Below are 23,042 nucleotides of genomic sequence, written 5' to 3' on the forward strand. Positions count from 1 at the left end.
CTCCCTCTCTCTCTCTCTCTCTCTCTCTCTCTCTCTCTCTCTCTCTCTCACACACACACACACACACACACACACACACACATGCATTCTGGATTAATTTATTGTGAAATAATATTGTGGAAGCTGAATGACCATAAAATACTATTTGGAGATTTGACTCACATGCCCCAAAACTGGTGGGTCTTCATGAAAGAAGAAAGGGAATTCAATTAGCTTCTATCCCATGACAAAAAATGCCAGGTATAAAATCAAGTCATGGCTGGTCGATTAGCTCAGTTAGTTAAAGCACAGTGCTAACAAAATCAAGTCATTCAGAATATCACCTTAGAAACTCTGTCCATTTCTCGATTTTCATGGCATTTCTGTCCAAGTTTGTAAGACTAGATAGAAATGGGGACATGGTACTGGGAAATTTCCAGGTATCCTTGCCTCTAAAAGGAATATGTCTGATAAAGATTTTTTTTCAAACAGTAATGAAAATTCTCAGGGATTCTAGGATTATGAGTAGGAAATACTATTCCTACTAAAGTAGATTTTAGCATAATTATAAATATCATCTGATGTATTTATCTCCACCATCTTATCCACATGGTTACCATGGGATGAAATTTTACTTTTCTACACTAGAGACCCAGGAGATAATTCAAACTCTGTTCTTAAAGCTCAGTTCAAGTCTGGTGACATGGACCTGGGAATGAAACAGTCATGAACCTAAATGACCCCTGAGGTTATGGTCAGTACTCTCTCTATGTGTGTGCATTTGTGTGAGTAATGTATGTAGGCACATGAACAGGGAAGTGGTAAGAAAAGAAAGAGCCAATTGACCCACGTTCTATGCTGATTCTGTTACAAAGACAATAGAATCAAATGTTAGAGTTAGGAACGTGAATACCATCTAGTCCCTTTTGGGGAAAAATAAAGAATTTTACCAGTTAGTAAAAGTGAAATATGATTTCAGAATCCTTTGGCCCCAATGATTAACTAATATAGTTTGACTTTGGGGATTGCAGGTCAGAGAAAACAATGCCAACTTAAAGGTGAATTGTAGACAAAATCACTCCTTCAGGTCAGTGAGATGTAAAGGCACATGCCGCAAAGCCAAACTACTTGAGTTGGATCCCCAAGAGCCTTCTGCCCATTTCTCACTAGCATACAAACATGTACACACAGGAACACACACACACACACACACACACACATATGTATGTACACAAAATGTAAAACACATTTTAATTTGAAGAAAAATCCCTTGCTGAAAATAAGCAGTGGATAGGCTGAAGATGATTAATATCAGCGTTTTAGCATTTCAGAAATGCATGGAGGCCTTCCATCATAGCAACTATCCCTACTTCACCTCTCCTACCTGGCAAACACAAACTGGTGCCTAGAAGCTTGGGGCAGTCAGCTACAGAAATGACTGCCACCATATTCAATAAGGTGAAGTTTGAAAGCCCAAGACTGAGCAGAAGTCAGGCATTTCTGAAGAAGAATGAAAACAAATGGTTATATTTAATTAAAATACAAAAAGAGACAAAAGAGTACTGTGATGCCAGAAGATGTGGCTGCACTCTTGGGGTAAGTAGATACTAAGCATTATTTTGCCTTCTGTGCTACTTCCGGGGTTCCTATCTATATTTAGTGGGAAAGAAATGTGAGAAATGAGTCTCTGCCATCTAGTGTGGGCTGTCTGGCCTAGGAGTCCAGTCTCAAAACACTTTACTTCCCGTTATAAAAGATAATCACCATAGCCAAGGGAAACGTTTGATGTGCTCTTGGGGTTCTGCCAATGACACACAGCTGAAATTTCATAGACACAATACAAGCCTGAAAATCAGCACAAGACAGAGGAAGCATTTCCCGGGAAGGAAGCATTTTCCAGGAACTCGTTCTTCCCCACACATAAGCTCCTACTGGCAGGCAGTACCCCAAAATAATTAATAGTATTAAATGGAGACCACATGGTGTTCTTGGCTGTGATGTGACAAAAGCATGAGGGCCACCAGCAAGGGAGTTCTTCATGCAAACAATGAATAAGCACTTCCAACCCTTCTCAGCACCACAGCCCCCCATTCTCATCCTCATGAAGGCTGAAAACTAGGAAGTCAAGAAAAGGAGAAAGAAATGTGGGGAAAGTCAATGAAAAAGAATGTCTGGGTGTCTGTGGCTCTGAAAGCCGTTTCTTTAAATTCTCACAATCACTTATAGATCAAGCATTGCAAGCTACTAAAACTGGGGGAAACTGAGGTCACAACTACCATAGTGCTTTTCAGCACTGGCTGCAAATTAAAATCAACTTGGGAGCTATTTTAAAAACCTGATGTTATACCTAGGCACTCTTGATACCATTTCCTTCTGAGTATTTAGGAGTGGAAGGGCAGGCATCAGCATTTTTCATCCCTCCAGCTTGGGAACTAGAAGTACAGCTCAAGAGTAGAGTGTATATTTAGCATGTGAAAAGCCCAGAGTTCAATCCCCAGCAGTAAACAAAAAGCAAAACCTAAACTCCCAGCTATATGCAATGTGCTGATAATGGTTTAGGCCAGCATTTGATAAACTATAACATGCATAAATTTCACAGAAAAATCAATTTGGAAACAGTAGGGCTAGGGTGGGACCTGCTAATGCTCTTGGCCCTTGACCTCCTTAGACTAGTACCTAAGGCTGCAAGAAAATTAATGAGTGCATTTTGATAATGGACAGGGATGTTCCAAAATATATTATTTCTCTAGCCTCTTATGCCCACTTAGACACACAATGGGATTCCAAATATGTGTCTTTTTTTTGTACTAAAGCAGATCTAAAGGCTCTGATTGTTCTTTCTCTTCCTTTGCTTTAGAGAGATGCCAATGGAAGTGCATGACACCAAGCTTCAGGAACATCAAGTCATAGAAAGCCAACTGGCTCTCCAGTCCCACCCCAGTAACTGCTTATTTCACTTGGAGGCAGTGAGTAACGGCTTCCTGCAGCTTAGTGGTTTTCATGGGCTTTCTATGAGCTCCATTATTTGACAAACTATTAGGCATAAGCTATGCCAGAGTGTGTGCATTAATGAGACCCACATGTAACTGCTTATGAGTAAACACTCACATAATCCTATGGAACTTAACAGTCTAACAAAATGAATTAGCTGGGGCATCCACTTAGGATATATGATCCAATTTATGTTATGATTTCTTTCTAAGAGTTGAACTGATTTTGACACATATTAGAATGTGACTTCAATCATTCACAATTACACCATTTGAATGAGGGAGAAGAAAAGGCTTTTGAGCGGCCTAGACATGGGGACACAAGTATCAAGGTGGAATGAAGGGAGTTTGTGCATGGATAAGATGTAGCATTGTTACTGCCATGATAAAGCTAGGGAGACTTTCACCTCTACTGCTGGATTCAGTCAGCAGTGGCTCACCAAACATGTAGGCAAAGCCTTGAAAATGAGTTCAGAGGACTCCTTGTCACCTCATCCTTCATACTATTGTTGTACCCATCAACAGTTTGGGGCCCTAACATCATTAGTGGACCATAGGACTATGGAGAGAGGTCAGAGTTCTGGCAGGCCCAGGATGGCCACCCTAACACCAAATAAAATGGTTCTATATGCTCAAAACTCCCCCATTCATGTTGATATCAAGTAATAGCACTAAGAGGAAGAAGATGATGCCTCATATGACAAGGAAAACTCTCAAATAGCCCCTATCTTTATAATTCCATTGTCATAATACTCAGTGGCACCAATAATATGAGTATCCCCATTTTACACATAAGGGGACTGAGATAATGCATACATGAAAGTTGGGAAACTATATTGACTGCAGGCAGAACACAAACCAAGTACTTAATGGATCTTATGGCTTAGGTACCATGTCCCTTCTAGACATAGCCTTGCTGGCTTGGTCTGTTTTCCTATGGTCAATCTGAGACAACACACAGGCTTCAGAACCACTGAAAACAAAGTTGTGCTCTCATTCTTTGAAAACTGAACCTCATAGCCATCTACACGCAGAGGCTCACTGTGCCTAAACAGTTTGGTTTTCTCTGTCCACATGTGTGCAGAAAACACAGAAGTGACTGTTGTCATTTTTTTATCACTAGACAAGTAATTTTTCTGTAACGTTACCCAATTTTTATGCAGAAAAAAATAGGTACTGGGGAGTTTAACATTACAGCCAGTATCTTGCATTTGGACGAGGAATGTCTAAGCCTTAATTTCCCCCAACTCTACAACTCCTCTATAATGACATTAATTGATGGTCTGAAGAATATGCTCAGTATTGTCATCTGCACACATCCTTGCAGTAGCCCTTTCTACAGATGAGGAAACAGGGTTCAAGACTTGGGCAATGCAAGACAATTTTCTTGGGAGAGCATGAAACATTTATTTTCTCAACAGGAATATTCTTGTTCAACCAAAGCATATCCTAAGTGGATCTCTAAATGATCTATGATAAGACTTGAGACATATTGACTTGGTTTCCCTTTTTCCCCAAGCACATATCTGGAACACAATGCCCAGATTTATTTGCAGCAAAACCCATCTATATAACAGAGTTCTGGCCAATGGCAAGTATACAGAAATTATGTTTCTCCATTAAGCCTAAATTATAACAACAGCACCATCTTCCCTTATCTGTTGTTATATTAAGATGTCCCCAGTGTGGAAATGTAAATTTAAGGCCTGGGGAAGAGCTACAACATAGAAGAAGTCCGGGCTCTAGAATGACAGTGGAGCAGAGCACTCTCCTATCAACCAGCAATGAACTGTATTGTGAGCAGGGAAGAAATGTATTGTGCTGTGTCACCAAAACATTAGCATTTGTCTGTTAACTGTCATCAACCTGGCAGTTAACACAGATCATTCATTTCTGTTTGTTCTTGGTATTAGATTTTTAAAAACTTTTACCTAATGTTTAGGTCAGTGATTTTTGTCAGTGTTTTAGGTCAGTGATTTTCAAGGTTTGGCTCCTCAATCCTTTAAGGTGGGAGCTTATCAGTAAAACAGAATCTCAGATCTCATTCCAGACCCACCTGAATCTCAAACTTGGGTGCCAGAGGCAAGAAATCTGTGCTAGAAACGGTTCTTTAGATGACTTCTCTTACAGCTCAGTGCTAGAAATTAATCTAAAGATCTTGCATCATGCTGGGCAAGAAGAGTTCATCTGCCTCTGGGTGATTCTGAAACAGATTCAAGGTGGACACCCACTGGATTCAGTAGGCTGAAAGTCATTGAAAAAAATCTATAATGCATTCTCCGAGCCTCATCCAGCTCCTCCTTGACTTACCTCTTAGTGCCATTCACTTTGGCACCCAACTGCACATGTCCATTACCATTGTGGCCAGGTTCTTCTCTCCGTGCTGTATATGCTTGTCTCAAATTTTCATGGAACCATCTTCCATACCTACTAGAGAATGGTGGAAGGAAAGAAAGATGGAAAGGAGGGAGGAAGGGAGGGAGTGGCATACACAACACAAGAAAAAGCAGCCAGGTCACTGGTTACGTGCATTTAGGAGGTGGGAGACTGTTACAAGTCAAAAGGTGAGGTGACTGCTTAGGCTATAACTTGAGAAACATCCACACCTTCCCCATGTCTTAGTTTCCTTATCTACTACATTGAGATGATGATGGATATCTATTGACATTAGCATGTGATGAAAAATTGAAAAGATCTTTGTGCCAGATGCTTCGGATAATCCCTGGCATTCAGAAAGTGCTCCACAAAATGAGGAATTCATGCCTTCCTGGATGGCTGACCTGGAGACGTTGCCAAAGTCTCTGAACCCTGTTTCCTCATCTGTAGAAAGGGCTACTTCAAGGATGAGTACAGATGACAAGTAGACAATACTGAGCATAAAGTACATCATAGAGGAGGGGTCAAATTGAGGGTTTCTAGACTGTGGCTCTCATCCTTCCTAATGTTATGATGCTTTAGTACAGTTCCTCTTGTTGTGGTAATCCCCCAACCTCTCAACAGAATTCTCATAAAAGTACTTTGTTGCTACTAAATAACTGTAATTTTTCGACTGTTATAAGTTATAACGTAATGTATCTGTTATACAGGATATTGGATATGCAATCTTCAAGGAGATTGTAACCCACAGGTTAAGAAGCACTGGTTTAGGAGCTCAGTGCCTTCCTAAGTCTTCCTGCTTTCTATCTCCTACTCTTCTTGTGCAATACCAGAGAGAAGACACATTTCCAGGAGAACAGGGTATGAGTCAGAGAGCAAAAAGTTCACAGTTGAAAGTGGCTGCATGGAGAGCAACTGTAGCCATGGCCTTCTTAGAGGGGCTCAGGAACAGAACCAGAACCAGAACCAACCTAGCACGCACACAGATGGCCTAGTTAGTTAAGGCCTCCAAATCTTTGCTGCCTTTTCTAAACAAATATCTGCAATGGACTCATTGACTTTGATCCTGGAAAATCTTTGTCCAACTCTGAAAAACTACTCACAGCAGCTAGAGAGCAAAGGTTAGACACAGCTTTTCTCAGACTGGTAATTAATGGATTCCAAAAAAGAAAGGGGTTGCTCATTTATTACCTCCTTCCAGATCACCCCTCCGGAACTGAGGTGAGACGGACAGGAAGACAAGGAACTTCCTTCTGAACCTTTTTTTTTTTTAATCTTAAAAGCCAATTTAGAAGGTCAAGAAAATCCACAGTGTTTACATGGGGTTAAACGGCATGCAAAAGGATGGGGCAATCCCAAGTTTTTGCTTTTCCTACCTGATCTCTAGCTTCCATCTGTCCAGGAGGTCTATTTTTCTTGGAATTTTCTACGTAGCTTCTCATAAAGTGTGAGTTTGGAAGAACTATTTAGCTATAAAAAGTGAAGATACACAAATCCTCCCCTGCATGCCCCTCTCCCACACCCTGCAAGTCTGTCTCTACTTGTATGTCCCATCTTTCAGGTTTGCTATGCATGATGTAAACAGGAAGAAGAGTACCAGTTTGCAGTAAATTTAAACTCTAACTGGCTTCAAGCAGGTCCTGAATTTTGGTCCTTCTCTGCTCAGAAAGAAGAGACATGCTTTCACAGGTCTCTAGCCTTGCACTTACCTATGATTTCCCCAGATAACCAAAGACAGGTACAGAGGACAGTTATGCCCTGTGAGAGAAGTCTCACTGTTGAGGAACCTCCACCAGGCTAAAAGCTCTGGGTAGAAATGAGTCCTTTATCTCTCTGTGGGATCTCCTTGATACCCATGCTTCTGAGACACCTTCAGTCTTTCACATACCCCAGGTGGACACTCTCCTCCCCTTGCTCTAGGTTTGAATTCTAATGACTTTTGATCTGGCTCCATAACAGAATCAGCAAGAATGCTTGTTCAAAAATTAAGACAAACCAATGTCTGGGTCTGCTCCACTGTCCCTCACCCACCCAGGTTATAACTAACCAAGTTGACTCTAGATTTCTCCAAAGTAGAATCAAGGCTGAGAACCACTGAGCTTTGCCTAGTTGTGTGGCACACACTGGTCTGCATCCCTTTAACTGGCCAACTTTAAGTTTCCTCTTAGTGTCTCAACACATATGCCAATTCTTTCCGGAAGATTCCTGAACTTCCAGACTAGCCTAATCTCTTGCCTTCACATGGTCCTCACAGCATAAGTAATTTGTTCATTCAGTTCTCAGTCTTCTTACAGATACTGGTTCTAAGAGGGCAGGGACTGCTCCAGTACTGTGTGTGTATGTCATAGTGGTCTCCATTTTCCATCCCATACCCGACTTAGAAGAGATGCTCAATACAAAATTATTTGGTACATTCAGTGCTGGGTGCTTCCTGGGTGCATACTGATAGTAGTTAGTAAAGCACACATTTTCTAAATGACAGCAAAATACCCTACTCTTCCTTACGGCAACTGAATGGGAAAGTTCCCAATTTGCTTTTTATGCGGCAGAGATTAACTAGTTTTTCACTAAACCATTTGCCTTTCCTTTGTCCACATAAATAGAACATATCCCTGAGCAGCCTTATAAACTGGGATTGGCTAGTGTAGAATGTAGTTAGAAAGCAATGAATACCATTTCCCATCCTGGCCCACAAAAACTTGCCTTTACATTCCCCTACATTCAACTTGGACAACTAGCTAGATTCAAGAGCTAGTAGAGGACTCCAAGGCCTGGAGAGAAGGTAGAGCAACAAGATGAATATTCACAGTAGAGCACATTTTGGCAGGCCATATTGGACAGCCATGCAAATGATAAACATTCATTGACTTAATTTCTAAGGGTGTGATAGTACTTTACTTAACATGGGGATATATGTTTTATAAATTGTACCAACTTACTAAAACTTCAGAGAGCATAAATTCAAAGATCAAAGTGATCTTTACTCACCTGGACACATTCTATAGTTCTGATTTGAGGCATATGGCTTTTCCCTCAGACCATGCATGAATGGCTACAGTATCATCTCTACTTCCCACCTCATCCAAGTATTACCTAATTGTAGAAGTAAGTGGATCTTCTTGGGTACTAGTAGGCCTTCATCTCCTTTTAACCTGACACCTTTCTTTTGAACATCCAGAAGGGAGTCCAACCTTTACTGTCCCGACTAATCTTGTTCTCATGTCGGGCTACTACTGAAATGACTCCTCATTCACTGTGACCAGCCATGCTCAACGAAAGACAAGTCCCAGCTCCCCCACAGACTGTCATAGCATTTTCACCCATTAGCCACACGAGTGACTGAAACAGAGAGTGCCTTCCCCACTGCCTTCCAAGCCCAGAACCCAATGACTTTCTAGGCAATACCAAGAGGGAGAGAATGTTTTTATTTATTTCTTGTTTAATAAAGCATTAACTATACTTGCAGGAATACTAAACAGAATGAAGCCTGTATATTCTCAGAAATTACTGAACTCCAGTAAAACTTTAACATCAACCTGTTCTTTGAACTGAACTCATATTATTATTTATTACTCCCACTGTTGCCTACCTCCTCAACTTTTACCTTTATCACTTCCTTAGGAAGAAAAAAGAAAGAAAGCAGCATGGCATATGCCTCTGTGCTTATATCTGGTTAAAAATATAACAGCAATTTAATGGTTTAAGACCATAGTTTCCAAAGGGGATTAATAATTTACCAAATATTTATTGCCCTCCATGCAAGGTTTCACAGGAAACACAAAACAATAGGTCCAGGTGCTACTCTTCAAGAGCTGACCATCTGGATAAGAGAACTGTGTTTAAAGCACAATTAGTTCCAATGAAGGTTAAATGTGGGGAAATGCCATAAAGGAAGTTAGAGGCCAAGTGATCTCAAAGCATAGAGGAACAGTGGATTGCTCCTAAATGAGAAAATGCGCTCCTTTACTTACTCATTCAGCAAGTATTTATTGAGCATCCATTGTAGACAAACACTATGTTTAGTGCTATGTACACAGTAGTGGTCAAAACATACAGGCTCAACTTCACAGAGGAGTTGGTATCTGAATTGGGCCAATAGCCATGGTAGGATAGTAATAACAAATACAGCAAGGCACTGACAAAGAGCCTATGCAGTGTATTATATCTGCCTACTTTCTGAACCCTTCCAACAGTCATACACAGTAGGTACTATTCATATTCCCATTTTACAGATAGGAAAGCCAGAATTATACCCTGGGTAGGATATCTCCCTGGACCTCATCTTTATCTATAATATCCTAAAATCAGAAATGGGGCTTAATTCCAGAGAAAAAGAATTCCAAGCCCAGGGTTTGCCATGATATTACACATAGCCTCCTAGAAGGCTTTGGGAGCAAGGTGAAAATGCTAAAAGCAAACTCAGAGCAGCCTAAGATTGCATGTGATATAAGTCAGGACAGACACTCTGCATGGCAAGTTCATGGAAAGCCATCAAAGGGCCATTTATCAGTGTCATTGTACCTCAAGAGCCTTCGGTCATTTTTGTAGTGGAAAGTCATGAAAAGTAGAGGTTCTGTGTAGAAAGTCAAGGGGTTTTTTGGTTTTGTTTAGTTGGGGTTTTTCTTTGTTTGTTTTTGTTTTGGCTTTTAGCCTGATCAACTCAGAGTTATATTTTAAAGGCAATTTCCTCTCAGTGTGCCATGCCTCTCCATGACAACATACACACACACACACACACACACACACACACACACACACCTCTTTGATTATTCCTGGGACAGATGAATTGTTGGATTCGATGAAACATTTTACTAAATTGTTGAGTTTTGGGAGAAAAAAAAAACCCATGGCTCTCCAATACGGCCAGACATCATGCTAATAACAGACTATAAAATGAAGGACCCTATTAAAAGGAGCTGGCAACCACAAGGCTATAACTTGGGCCATTGTTTGGAGAGAAAGAAAACTTATAAGAGTGTTCTAGATGAGCCAGCTGCTAACAGAGCTGAACAGCTGGTTTATGTTCCCCACAGATATAGGACTGATAGCCCCCCAAGCCTCCTAGGAGGTCATGTTTCATAGTAATCCCCTAAGAGAGGGCAAATATCAAAAATTCTGGTTGTGTCATAACCAGGAGAGCCACTAGTTTGAGAAATAAGGCCACAAGGAGCTACAGAAGATGAACTTATTATACTTAAAAAAAAAAAAGACACTGACAAAGCTGGGTATTGCTGAGATCCACCAACTCCCCCATTAGAATGTACTCATCTTGACCATTCTACTTTAAAGACATAGATGACAATAGCAAATCAGAGGTATATAGCCCCCAAACCTGCATACAAATATTTATGGCACTGTTATTTAAAATAACCGAAAGGTTAAAGGGGCAGCTCAACTCTCCGATGAATGAAATAGATCCTATTCTTGTAGTAAAATATTAGTCTACTATTCTCATGATGTATTCATCCATGTTACAACATGAATGAACCTGTCAAATAACAATAAGGGAAATAACTCAGGTACATACAAAAAATTGCATATTGTGACCTCATTTATACACAATAGATAAATAGAATATATTAGTGGTTGCTATGCCAGAGCCTTTGGAGAAAGGAAAAATAAGACTGCCAATGAGCATGAGAGTTCTTTTGGGAGGGGGATAATGGAAATTTTCTAAGTTGATTACACTGATGGCTACATACCTCTTGTGAATATATATTAAAACCTGCTTATACTTTAAGTGGGTGATCTATGTCTCAATAGAGCTGTCATATTTCAGTGGTTAAGAGGTAAATTCCTAATTCAATAAATGTTTAACACTCAGTAAATAAATAGAAGAGAAGTAAAAGAAAAAATATATGTATATATATAATATTTCTAATCATGAGAAAGCATTAGTCATATTCAAAAGAAAGAGAATTCTATAAAAAAGAGACTTGACCTCTTCAACATTGCCAGCAATATAAAAGATAATGTCAGTGTCATGAAAGGACTCTATATTATTCCTGTGACTTTATTGAAAGTTTGAAATGATAGCACATGGTTCAACTGGAAGACAACATGTAGAAGAATGAAAATTGATCCATTCTTATCCCCTTGTACAAAGCTCAAGTCTAAGTGGATAAAGGACCTCCACATAAAACCAGATACACTGAAACTAATAGAAGAGAAGGTGGGGAAAAGCCTCCGAATACTTGGGCACAGGGGAAAAGTTCCTGAACAGAACTCCAATGGCATATGCTCTAAGATCGAGAATTGACAAATGGGACTTCATAAAATTGCAAAGTTTCTGTAAGGCAAAGGACACTGTCAATAGGACAAAACGACAACCAACAAATTGGGAAAAGATCTTTACCAATCCTTCATCTGATAGAGGGCTAATATCCAATATATACAAAGAACTCAAGAAATTAGACTCCAGACAACCAAATTACCCTATTAAAAAATGGGGTATAGAGCTTAACAAAGAATTTTCAACAGAAGAAACTCGAATGGCCGAGAAGCATCTAAAGAAATGTTCAGCATCCTTAGTCGTCAGGGAAATGCAAATCAAAACAACCCTGAGATTCCATCTCACACCAGTCAGAATGGCTAAGATTAAAAACTCAGGTGATAGTAGATGCTGGCGAGGGTGTGGAGAAAGAGGAACACTCCTCCATTGTTGGTGGGACTGCAAGATGGTGCAACCACTTTGGAAATCAGTCTGGCGGTTCCTCAGAAAATTGGACATAGCATTACCTGAGGATCCAGCTATACCACTCCTAGGCATATACCCAGAAGATGCTCGAACATATAACAAGGACATATGCTCAACTATGTTCATAGCAGCCTTATTTATAATAGCCAGGAGCTGGAAAGAACCCAGATGTCCTTCAACTGAGGAATGGATTCAAAAAATGTGGTATATTTACACAATGGAGTATTACTCAGCTATTAAAAACAATGAATTTGAGAGGTTCCTAGGTAAATGGATGGAACTAGAAATTATCATCCTGAGTGAGGTAAGCCAATCACAAAAGAACACACATAGTATTCACTCACTGATTATTGGATATTAGCCTAGAACCTTGAAATGCCCAAGATGCAACTCACAGGCCACATGAAGCCCATAAAGAAGGAAGACCAAGTGAGGGTGATTCGGTCCTTCTTAGAAGGAGCAACAAAATACTCAAGGGAGCAAATATGGAGACAAAGTGAGGGACAGAAACTGAAGGAGGGGCCGTCTCAAGACCACTCCACCTGAGTATCTATCCCATGTGCAATTACCAAAGGTAGATGCTGATGTGGAAGACAGGAAGTGCATGCTGATAAGAGCCTGATATGGATATCTCCTCAGAGGCCTTCAAGAGTCAGACATATTCAGAGGCAGATGCTCACAACTAGCCATTGAACTGATCATGGGGTTCTCAATAGAGGAGTTAGAGTGAAGACTGAAGGAGCTGAAAGGATTTACGGCCCCATGAGGAGAGCAACAATACCAACCAACCACAGCTCCCAGGGTCTAAACCACCAGCCTGGGAGCATTTAGGGGGGGATCCAGGGCTTCAGCTGAATATGTAAAAGTGGAGGGCCCTGCTGGGCATAGGTGGAAGAAGAGAACCTTGACCTCATGAAGGCTGGATGCCCCAGGGGATGGGAATTTTGAGGGTGGGGAGGTGGGAGTGGGGGGGGGGGTAGATAGAGGTTACATCCACAGAGAAGAAGGAGGAGGGGCGAGGGGATTGGGGGTTCCGAGGGGGTGGTGGGGGATGGGGTAAGGGGACAACATAGGAAATGTAAATAAATCATCCAATAAAAAAAATCAAAAAAAAGAAAGAAAAAAAGAAATAGAGAGCAAAGAGATTTCTCTATAGTATTTTTATGATTGGTTCTATCTCCCACAGCTTAAGCTGCAGTGACGCACATCAATAAAAATAATCAATAAAAATATGACATGTTTTCATTAAAAAAAAAAGAAATGATAGCACAATTAAAAATTAGCAGATTTAGCTAAGCATAATGGCTCATGCCTGTCATACTAGCACTGGAGAGGCTATGGCAGAATGAGCATAATGAATTCAAGGACAACCTAAGTTACATAAGAAGAGCAAAGTTCTCTGGGGATTCAGTGGTATCTAAATTCCCACCCTCATAGCCTTCAATCCTTCAGCCAAGTTAAGCAAATTAGGAAAGAGGGAATAAGAAGACAAGTGTGGTATAGGCCAAGCTGCAGGAATAGGAAAGGAGAGAGGAATTGGTATGAAGATCCCTTGGACAACAATGGTGAGTTCTCTGATGACACCTGAAGAACATTCTCACATCAAACACTCAAAAGAGCACCTCAAACAGGAAATGGGAGAGACCACTATACAATTACTATGGTAGTAGTAACTCAGCAAAAGCCTAACCTCAGGATCAGTGTCAACAGTTTAGCCAGGGCCACAGTGCAGAGGACTACAGAATTGGTCTGTATCTTTTCCTAGCATATATTTGGTGCTTGTTCCTCAGTACAGGATAGCCATGGTGTTCCAATAGCTCTGATTTCTCTTCCAGCAAGCCTTTGCTTATTTCTCTCTTCTATCAGGATACATGCTTAATGGGTGATAAAAAAATAGTGTATGTCCATGTGACTTAAACAGAAAGAAAGAGAGAAGGAGGGGAAGAGAGACAGAAACAGAGAGAGAGAGAAAGAGAGAGAGAGAGAGAGAGAGAGAGAGAGAGAGAGAGAGAGAGAGAGATTGTAAGAAGACTGGCTTCAAAACCAGTAAATTTCCCCTTATCCGACCTTTCTGAAAGTCTTGCTAGAGTTTGATTCTTGGCAAAGATCTTCACATGCCTTGGAGTTTACCGCAGAAGTATCTGATGTTACTGTGGACCCATTCAAAGGGACTTAAACATTAAAGCACACTACAGGTTTGTTACATAAGTTGTGAACACACACGCACACCCCAATACATACAAGTAGATCTATTTTTAGCAGATTTCATTGTCTTTTCCATAGGAACTTTCTCTCTAAGGGAATGATCAACTGATAACTTTCGGAGTTGCCTATCACACTTGAAATTCTCTATAGCATTCTGCAAATGTGTGCATTTGGGAATAGTATCTATTGCCCTATGTCTACAATGGTCACCTCAGGGTCTGGTTTATGGCCTGATGTGTTGTAGGTGTTAAATAAATAATTGGTAAATTCAATTAAAGTTAGAATTAAAGGTTAGATAAGAAAACACTCAGAAGTATTGGTTATAATGAATTAATTAGAAGTTTAAAGCATTTTTCTACACAACACACACACACACAAATTCAAAGGGCATAAAGGAGATAAAAAAAATCTAAACCCAGGAAGTCCCCAAACGGCATTAACTATTCTCAAATTCAGCATCCTTTAACTGTGGCTCGTCTATCACTGGGGTCCCCAAAGACTTCTAACACTATGTGAGCATATAGGTCACTTTAGGAGATTACATTTCTAAAGATACTGCTTCCATGTTCAGAGAACGGGACTGAGCTTCTGGCTTTGGGTTCTGCTTCTTTGTACTGTACCATCCCCATCTACAAACCTCTCTTCCACTTTGGTAAACAAAGGAGTATCATTCAACTATCCTTACTCTTACCAATGTGGTCTTCTCTAATGAGCAAAAATCTCCTGGATCCCCTTCAAAAAGGATCATTTGGGACAGCATCAGTTCTAAGAGTCTCAATGGTAAAGCAGAGAACACTTCAATATGAAATATTCAAGTCTATTTTAACAAATTCATAGCACAGCTTTGTGCCTTATCTGTGTGTTTGCTCAGCCAGCTACTTACCACTTTTAGACAAAGAATGCATAAAGAAGATTGGCCAGGAATAGACACCAACACATTCACTTGAATCAACATAGAAAGTTGGCTCCTCATACTAACTAAAAACAAATCTGTGTTGTTTGATGACTTGACAATAAGAAATAGTTCCTTCACTTAGGACACCTGCCTCGCCTTAGTAATTGTTTCATAAATTTAAAGAGTTTAATGGAGATAGACTCAAAGCACATATATATATAATATACATTAGTGCTCCTTGGGCTGTAATGTACATATAAATCACCTGAGGGCTTATTAAAATACCAACTCTGATTGATTTAGTATGGACTAAGAGGGATCCAAGATTCTCCAATTTCAGCAAGCTCCCAAAGTGATGCTGGTGCTGCTGCTGGTCCATACATCATCCTAAGACTAAGGACAATACACAGTGTGCTGGGAAATATATGCCTATAATGAATTAAGCCTGTGGCTTAAAATCAGATATCAAGGGGCTGAATAGATAGATCAGCAGTTAAGAGCACTTGTTGTTCTGCCATAGAACTGGGGTTCAATTTCTAGCACCCACAAACATGGTGGCTCACAACCATACAACTCCAACCTCAGGGATTCTGTCCTCTTCTAGCCTCTGTGAACACCAGACATGCACATGGTACACATACATGCAAGCAGACAAAACACTATCACACATCAAATAAAATAAAATCTTTAAAAATCTTTAAAATGCAGACATCAAATGAAAAGGATATAATCAAGTATTTAGATTAAAAGTATTTTTGAATAGTCCAAGAAAAAAAATGATAGAGATGATTGAATTTCTTACTGACAGTCTGAAGCCAAGAGGTTTTTGAGCCCATGCCTGTTGTTCATATAAGACAGAAAGAAATATAGTTTCACTTTGAATCTGAATTCCAGAATAATTGACTTATTTTCTAGTCATTCACATAGCTTGTACTTTTGGTGGTAGACTTAATAGCTCCAACCTTATAGCTGCAGCCACTGAATGCACACAGCCCAGATGGCTGGCAGGGGTGGGTGATCAACCCTGCAAACAGTAGGTAAAGTACTTGGGTTTTTGATTCAAGAGTTAAAGAGCCTCATAAACACAATCATAATAACAATTTGCATGAGTTTCCACATGTGAATGTGCACATTTTTGGAAGGGGGCTGTCCCATAGACCCATATTTCTGCAGGTGCTAAAATACGGGCCTATATATCTTGGCAAAACTCTAAGTACCATCAGAAATGTGATCATGTCTGTAATCAGTCCCACTCTCTATCAGCATCCCCTTCTCTTTCAGGTTCCTTATGAGAGTGGATTTAGCTCCTTCTACATCCCATGAAATCTACACTCAACCCTCAGTACAAACTAATGCTATCCATCTTTTACAGAAATTTAAAGACAAAACATTTGTTGTTTAGACATATATCACCAAATCATTGGAACTAGCAAAATATTAGTTTCTGCTTCGGATAGATGAAAATATACAAAGCTATGTCAGTGGGATAGCTAAGCAGAACATGGCATGCAATCTGGGATTCAGAAAATAAAACAGATTCATCTCAGAGCTGGAGTTCGTTTAAGATGAAGAAGTAGTTTCTTTTCTGATCAAGAGATAAGTCACTAAGTCAATAATGCTGGATCCTCAGCCCATTACTATGATAGGCCGCTTGTAAAACATGTACACTCAGGCAGCCTTCCTTGGAGAACAGCCCTGATGTATACTGATTGTTGCCTTTTAAGTGCGTTGGCACCTCCAGATGAAAGGATCTAATTAATTATGCTTGCCACTTGGAGATGCCCCACTCATCTATGTTGGAGGTATAAGCCTAGAGAGATGGAGAACTACTAACAGCCCAAGATCCAGTAAGGATATTGGGAGAGATGAGTTGGTCACTGTAACTGATGTGCCTGGACACTTTGAAGGGTCCCAAGTTTTTGAAATGCATGATATTTCCCAGCAGCTAAGCACTCATCAAATTGCAGAAATGTCAGAGCTAGAAGGAAACTTAGCAATTACCTAATGATCTAAATTACTTTTATTATAGTGAAGAGGAAGCTGAGTGCTAGAGAGGTAAAAATGACCTGTCATATAGCTGAGAAGCAAAGAGAGAAGTACCATCACCTTGCCAACCAGTCTACCTCATGATGATCTCGCTTGGGTTGAGTTCAATAGATGAGATAATAAAAAGAAGTCTGCCTATGTACTACGGCACAAAATGCTCCTAGTAACTGTGTCCATGAGATCCAAAGGGAATCAAGTTTAGAAGCAATCTTTTGGTCTAATATCCATCTTACCTAGAGCTCTGAATAGAGTCCTTCTTAATTGATTACAAGCAGTAATATTGAGAGGCAGACTCTTCACCTGCTATTAGTACCAGAGACAACCAAATGCCCTCTATTTTGGAATGGAAAAAAGCTCCCAAACTGGGAGCCACAACTCACTAGGAAAGATTCTTAACTTGGTCTTTCTTTTAACTAAACATTGATTGGATAACGGAGGGAAAACTTGGCATATAAACAAAGGTGGCTGATGACAACTGAGGGTCTGGACCAATTCTTCTACATCGTTCTGACAACTAACAAATGGAGCTAGCTCTTAGGGAGCATATTTAAAGAACAGCTGGAATATGTAACAGACATTTCTCTGTGATTTTGACAGGTTGAGCTCCATCCTGGTTGAGCTCCACTCACTGGACATCGATCAGAATGAACTCTGCCATTCCTCGGAAGGTTGCCAAGAGGACTTTGGAGAGAAAGGAATCCAGAGAACTGTGTTTCAGAAACTGAGAGGAATGGATGCCAGACAGATCATAAGCAGACCCAATTTAAAGAGGAAAACCTACAAATACTAGTCTCTCAGCTTTCTCTCTGGTTTCCTGACCCTCTGATAAGTTCTATAAAAATGTACAGACACAATGCTTTCCAGAGGATCACCTATTTGGATTTAGCCTTATCTCTACCTCACATATACACTTGACAAAAATCAACAGATATAAGTTACTGTGAGATAATATGAAATACTTTGCTTTATATAAGGATTCTCTTTAAGATTCATGAAAAAAGAAAATTTGTGTGACTTAATTTACCAAAATATGGTTTGGAACATGTAATTCAGGAATCCATCTATTCTCTAGGGCAAGATTTCGAAAATCAATCACCAGAGAAAGTTCTCAAAACAGATGGAATCAGAGGTGATCTTGTTTAATGAAAAAAGCCAGACTCAGAAAACAATTGTACCTTATTTTCTCTCATATTTGGAATCTAGATTTAACTGTACATATATATGTGACATGAAAACACAAGGAAGACTATCTAAGGGAGGGAAGAAAGCTACTGAGAGGGGAAAATGAGGGATGGAAAAAATTGTGGGAGTCAAAGATAAACAAAATAATAGAACGGTACATAATGTACTGAAATGTCATAATAAAATTCATTATTTTTCCTGCTAAGTTTTTAATTAAAAATTTAGACAAGTGCCCATTTTGGCAGCATATATGCTAAAATTGGAATGCTAGAGAAGATTAGCATGGCCCCAGCACAAAGATGCTATGCAGATTCGTGAAGCATTCCATATTTTTTAAAAGTTAGATAAGAGAATTAAAAAGAATTTCAAAAATCATAAGCTGACCAACAAATTATTGCGCATACCTGATAGCATTAGATTTTTTTTTCATTCAGGGTCAAGGTGGTTATTACAAACAACATGCCTTTATAGGATTCTAAGAACATTATAATATTTAAAATGCCAGTGGGTCAAGAGTGGTAGACACGCTTATCAATCCAGTCCTGCATCCAGCTCCTTACTCAGTGCTCCAGCCTAATACACAGTGTTAGGGCCACAAAGGATGAACTGAATGGCTGGTTAGGGAAAAACCATGTTGAGAAAGAAATCGACAGCTCTATTGCCAACGTGCTTCCCTTGCAAGTGAAAGGGTATGAGTTTAACTCCCAGAACCCACATTTTAAAAAGCCAGGTATAGTGATGTGTTCTTATAACCCTAACATTGCAGAGGCAGAGACAGGACGATTTCTGGGGCTCACTGACAAGCCAATCTAGCCTAGTTGGTAAATTCCAGGTCAATGAAAAATCCTGTCTTGAAAAGAGAAGTGGACAGGCCTGAGGAATGATACCCAAGATTGTTCTCTTGGTACCTCTTTCAATTGGGTCTGCTTATGACCTGTCTAATAACACACACGCACACGCACAATTTACCACCACTGTAAGAAATCCTTCTCGTTGGGGACTTCCAATTCAAGACCACCTGACATGCTTCCTCCTAACCCCACTTCCTTCTCCCAAAGTAGATGAAACTCACCTTAGACAATCACCCAAACTTGGTAATTAAAACATTGTGAACCAAAGACTTTCAGAAGTCATGCCAAGTGGGAAGCTAAAGTACTGCCAAGGCATAAAACGAGGAGGCACTGTCTTTGTTTTCTGCTGGCCAGGACATTGTCCTGATCACTTTGCTCCATGACACACACACATTAAAGTTAGAGTAGCACATCTGCTGACAAGAGCAAGAGGAAAATCAAAGCACCTCCAACAGGCACTCACTGCCTGCCCTTAATACTATTTAGCATGTCCACAAGCCTTTCATCTTCAAAGCACTTGAGGAACATTAACTAATTAATCCTCCCAACAGCACTGCAAGGTGAGGATGGATTATCTCCATTTTACAGATGGAGAAATGGACTGTTTTGAACACAAGCATTAAACCCAGTGACAGACAGAATTACCAGAAACTGGGATGGGATCCTTCTTTGTGTCTTTGATGCCCACACAAGCCTGCCAAGGTATCTATCTCATCCCCAACTTGGGAACTGCCAAGAGCTCCTAACCAGGAGGTAGCCAGACAGACAGAGGGCCAGAGGCAAGACAGACAAGGCTCTCATACTAACGCTGCCAAGTCTTTAATTAACTCATGAGTTCACTGGACTACCTGGCTAGGGGTGGTTCTTTTGGAAGCATAGGTGGAAGAGGAAGAGTTCTTTTGAGAAGTCTTCTGATTGTGGTTTCCCTTCCCTGCATTTCCACCCTGGTCAGAATTTTAATCCAGTGCTGAAGATAGTACATGTTGTGATAGAAATCTACCTTAAATCCTTCCTGGAACCAAGGCAAATTCTAAACAAAACAATGAAGAGTCATGGGCACTGTGTTTTCATTATTGAAGGTTTTGGGGGATTTTGTGGGGGGAGGGTTGGGCTTTTGGGGTTTTGAGGGTTGGCTCCCCCTGTATTTTGGAGGCAGAATCTTCTCTGATCAAACCCCAGCTGCAAATGGCAGTTGGAGCCCTGATGGAAACCTCATAATTAAATGGAGCATATGGATTTTGTGTGTCTGCAGGCCTATTACTCAAGGCATAATTCCAAACTCTGGTGGTCTCAGTTCTTGAATTTTCAAGCGATTGAAAAACCACTATAAGATCTTCAAAGCTGGGACATTTTAATTTTATTGTTAAGACTGGGGCTCACCATACTACCAAGGCTAGCTTTTAAACTTTCAGACTCAAGGGATCTTCCTCTGTCTCAGTCTTCCAAGCAACCAAGACAAAAGGCAAACAAATGTCAGTGTCTCTGGCTAGAATTGTTAAGGCCGACTCATCTGTCTTATCAGGAGCTATCACCAAACCTTGTCAATTTCTATCTTCCTGGTTTTTTCATACTACTCTCCACTCCTAGAAGTGAAGTCTGTGTGTTCCATGAAGCCAAGTAGATAAGAAAGCCATATGTAAGTCTGGGTTGTATTTTCCTCACCCCTTCAAATATCTGGTAGATTCTGCTTATGAGCACAGGAAGTTGCACCCAAAGGTTTATAGACTATAACATAGGAAATAGTAGTGGCTTTAGAATGGTGAATCTCAGCTGGAGATGATTTGGCTCTTCACAGAACACCTGGAAACACCTAAAGGCATTTGTCACAATTGAGGAGTAAGGTTATAAATATGTTATTGGTACTGAGTAAGTGAGATGCTACTAAATATCCTACAACAGCCCCCACAATGAGAAAGGAATGGTCCAGATCCAGGTATCAGTAGTGCCAAGAGTGAAAATCCCCTGACTCAGAACAAAACCTTTTTGAGGAGGCATATGTTGAATATGGTTGGTAGCATCATAACCAATAGGTTTTGAATGAAAACTTTTAAATTGACAGACCGAATCATTAACTGGCTCTATCACTGGAACCAATTCCTGTTGCCAATACAAAACAAAGTAGACAAACATAACTAAGAACTGGGGTAGGCTATTTCGTTTTCATAGAATTTAAGAAAGATCCTAAGAATTTTGTCAGATAAGACTATGATATCAGAATACGGGTTATAGATATTTATTGGTTGCAACTGTTTTATAAATCTTTTATCCCCAGTTTTGCTGAGCACATAAAGGTTTTAAAAATGTTAACTTGATTTGTCAGCAAGAGCACCTATTAAATCATGGAAGACAGAACGAACTATTAGATATAAATGAAAAGAAATAGAACTTTTTAGTTAACTTTTATTATGGTTTAAGATTCAGTTAATTTTCATTATGGTCTAAGACAATACATCAGGAAAGTAGTCAAACTCATTCATTGTATAAAACACAACACTGCAATTCTAAAAAGATTCATAATGTAGATGTGATTTATGAGGTGTGAAAAAGTTAATCTCAAGAAATTGACAGTAAAATGGTGGTTATTAGGCTACAGACAGAAGAAAGAAGTATGGGAAAAGATTGATCAATGGGAACTAAGTCACACTCATGGGCATGAAGCACTAAGTTATGGTCAGATAAACCAGTACTGCACACTATTATGATTACAGGCAATTGTTATATGCTAGAAGAAAGGCTTTAGAAAACTTAAACCACAAAGAAATGGTAAATATTTGAGTAGATGAATACATGCATAACATTAATACAATGAATATATGGATTGAACATTCTAAAGTACCTAATTAACATGCATAATGCAAATTTTGTATGTAAATTAAAAATGAGAAAAACATTGGTGAATCTCACAGGTAAAAATTAAAACAAAAACACATTCATCTGCCATCTCAAATTAGGTGAAGGAAATCCACGCAGCAATCAAAGCAGTAGTTATTGTTGCTGAAGGCACAGGCATGGTATGAATATTGACTAAGAAGGAACTTGAGGAACTTTCTGAAACGTTGCCAATGTTCTATATCTGGAGCTGATTGGTAATTAGGTAGGTGGATACAAGCATGAGTTTATCAAGCATTATACTATTTTTTATATTAATGTAAATCAGTTATGTCTTATTCTTCAACAAGAAAAAGTATGTACAGGGGTGAGAGAGATGGCTCAACAGTTAAAATGACTTGTTGCTCTTACAGAGGACCCAGGTTTGGTTTACAGCCCAAATATGACCATTCACAACTGCCTGTAACTCCAGTTCCAGAAGATTTGATGTCATCTTCTGGCCTCCACAGGGACCAGGCATACACATGGTACACAGATATACATGCAAGCAAACATTTATTCACATAAAAATAAATCTTCTGAAAAAAATAGAAAGTACTGAAATAAAAGCTTAAAATTATAATCAGCAGGTAGGCTTACATTAACACTACTCTTTCAAACAGCAAATAGTTCCAGTTTACATTCAAATTTCATCGCCAACACTTGTCTTCTTTCTCAATTAAAATGCAAATAAAGACTTGATGTTTAATAAACAAAGCAGGGGGAAAATGACTCATTCAGCCAGAAAAAAAGAACACAGTAACTTATTTCTCATTCAGACAATGAAATTACATTTAGATCTGAGAGGTCAGGTCTGACTAGACAATCCAGACCTCCCTACACAAACATAACACACACACACACACACACACACACGAGAGAGAGAGAGAGAGAGAGAGAGAGCGCTTCCTTTGAAGTTGCTGCCTAAAGCAGCTCCTAACAGAACTAATACT

General features: G+C 39.7%; 1 protein-coding gene and 1 non-coding gene across 3 annotated transcripts in view; one reads left to right on the plus strand and one right to left on the minus strand.

The window, feature by feature from the left end:
• Nhs (NHS actin remodeling regulator) overlaps positions 1-23,042 on the minus strand; it is a 324,596-nt gene that overhangs the window by 259,478 nt on the left and 42,076 nt on the right. The gene's annotated exons all lie outside the window — the stretch shown is intronic.
• Positions 18,600-18,704, plus strand: LOC114616742. Its single transcript, XR_003710680.1, has one exon. It is a non-coding gene; the product is annotated as a U6 spliceosomal RNA (small nuclear RNA).

Source organism: Grammomys surdaster, unplaced genomic scaffold (assembly GCF_004785775.1).
Source record: "Grammomys surdaster isolate TR1022 unplaced genomic scaffold, NIH_TR_1.0 131, whole genome shotgun sequence".
NCBI lineage: Eukaryota > Metazoa > Chordata > Mammalia > Rodentia > Muridae > Grammomys > Grammomys surdaster.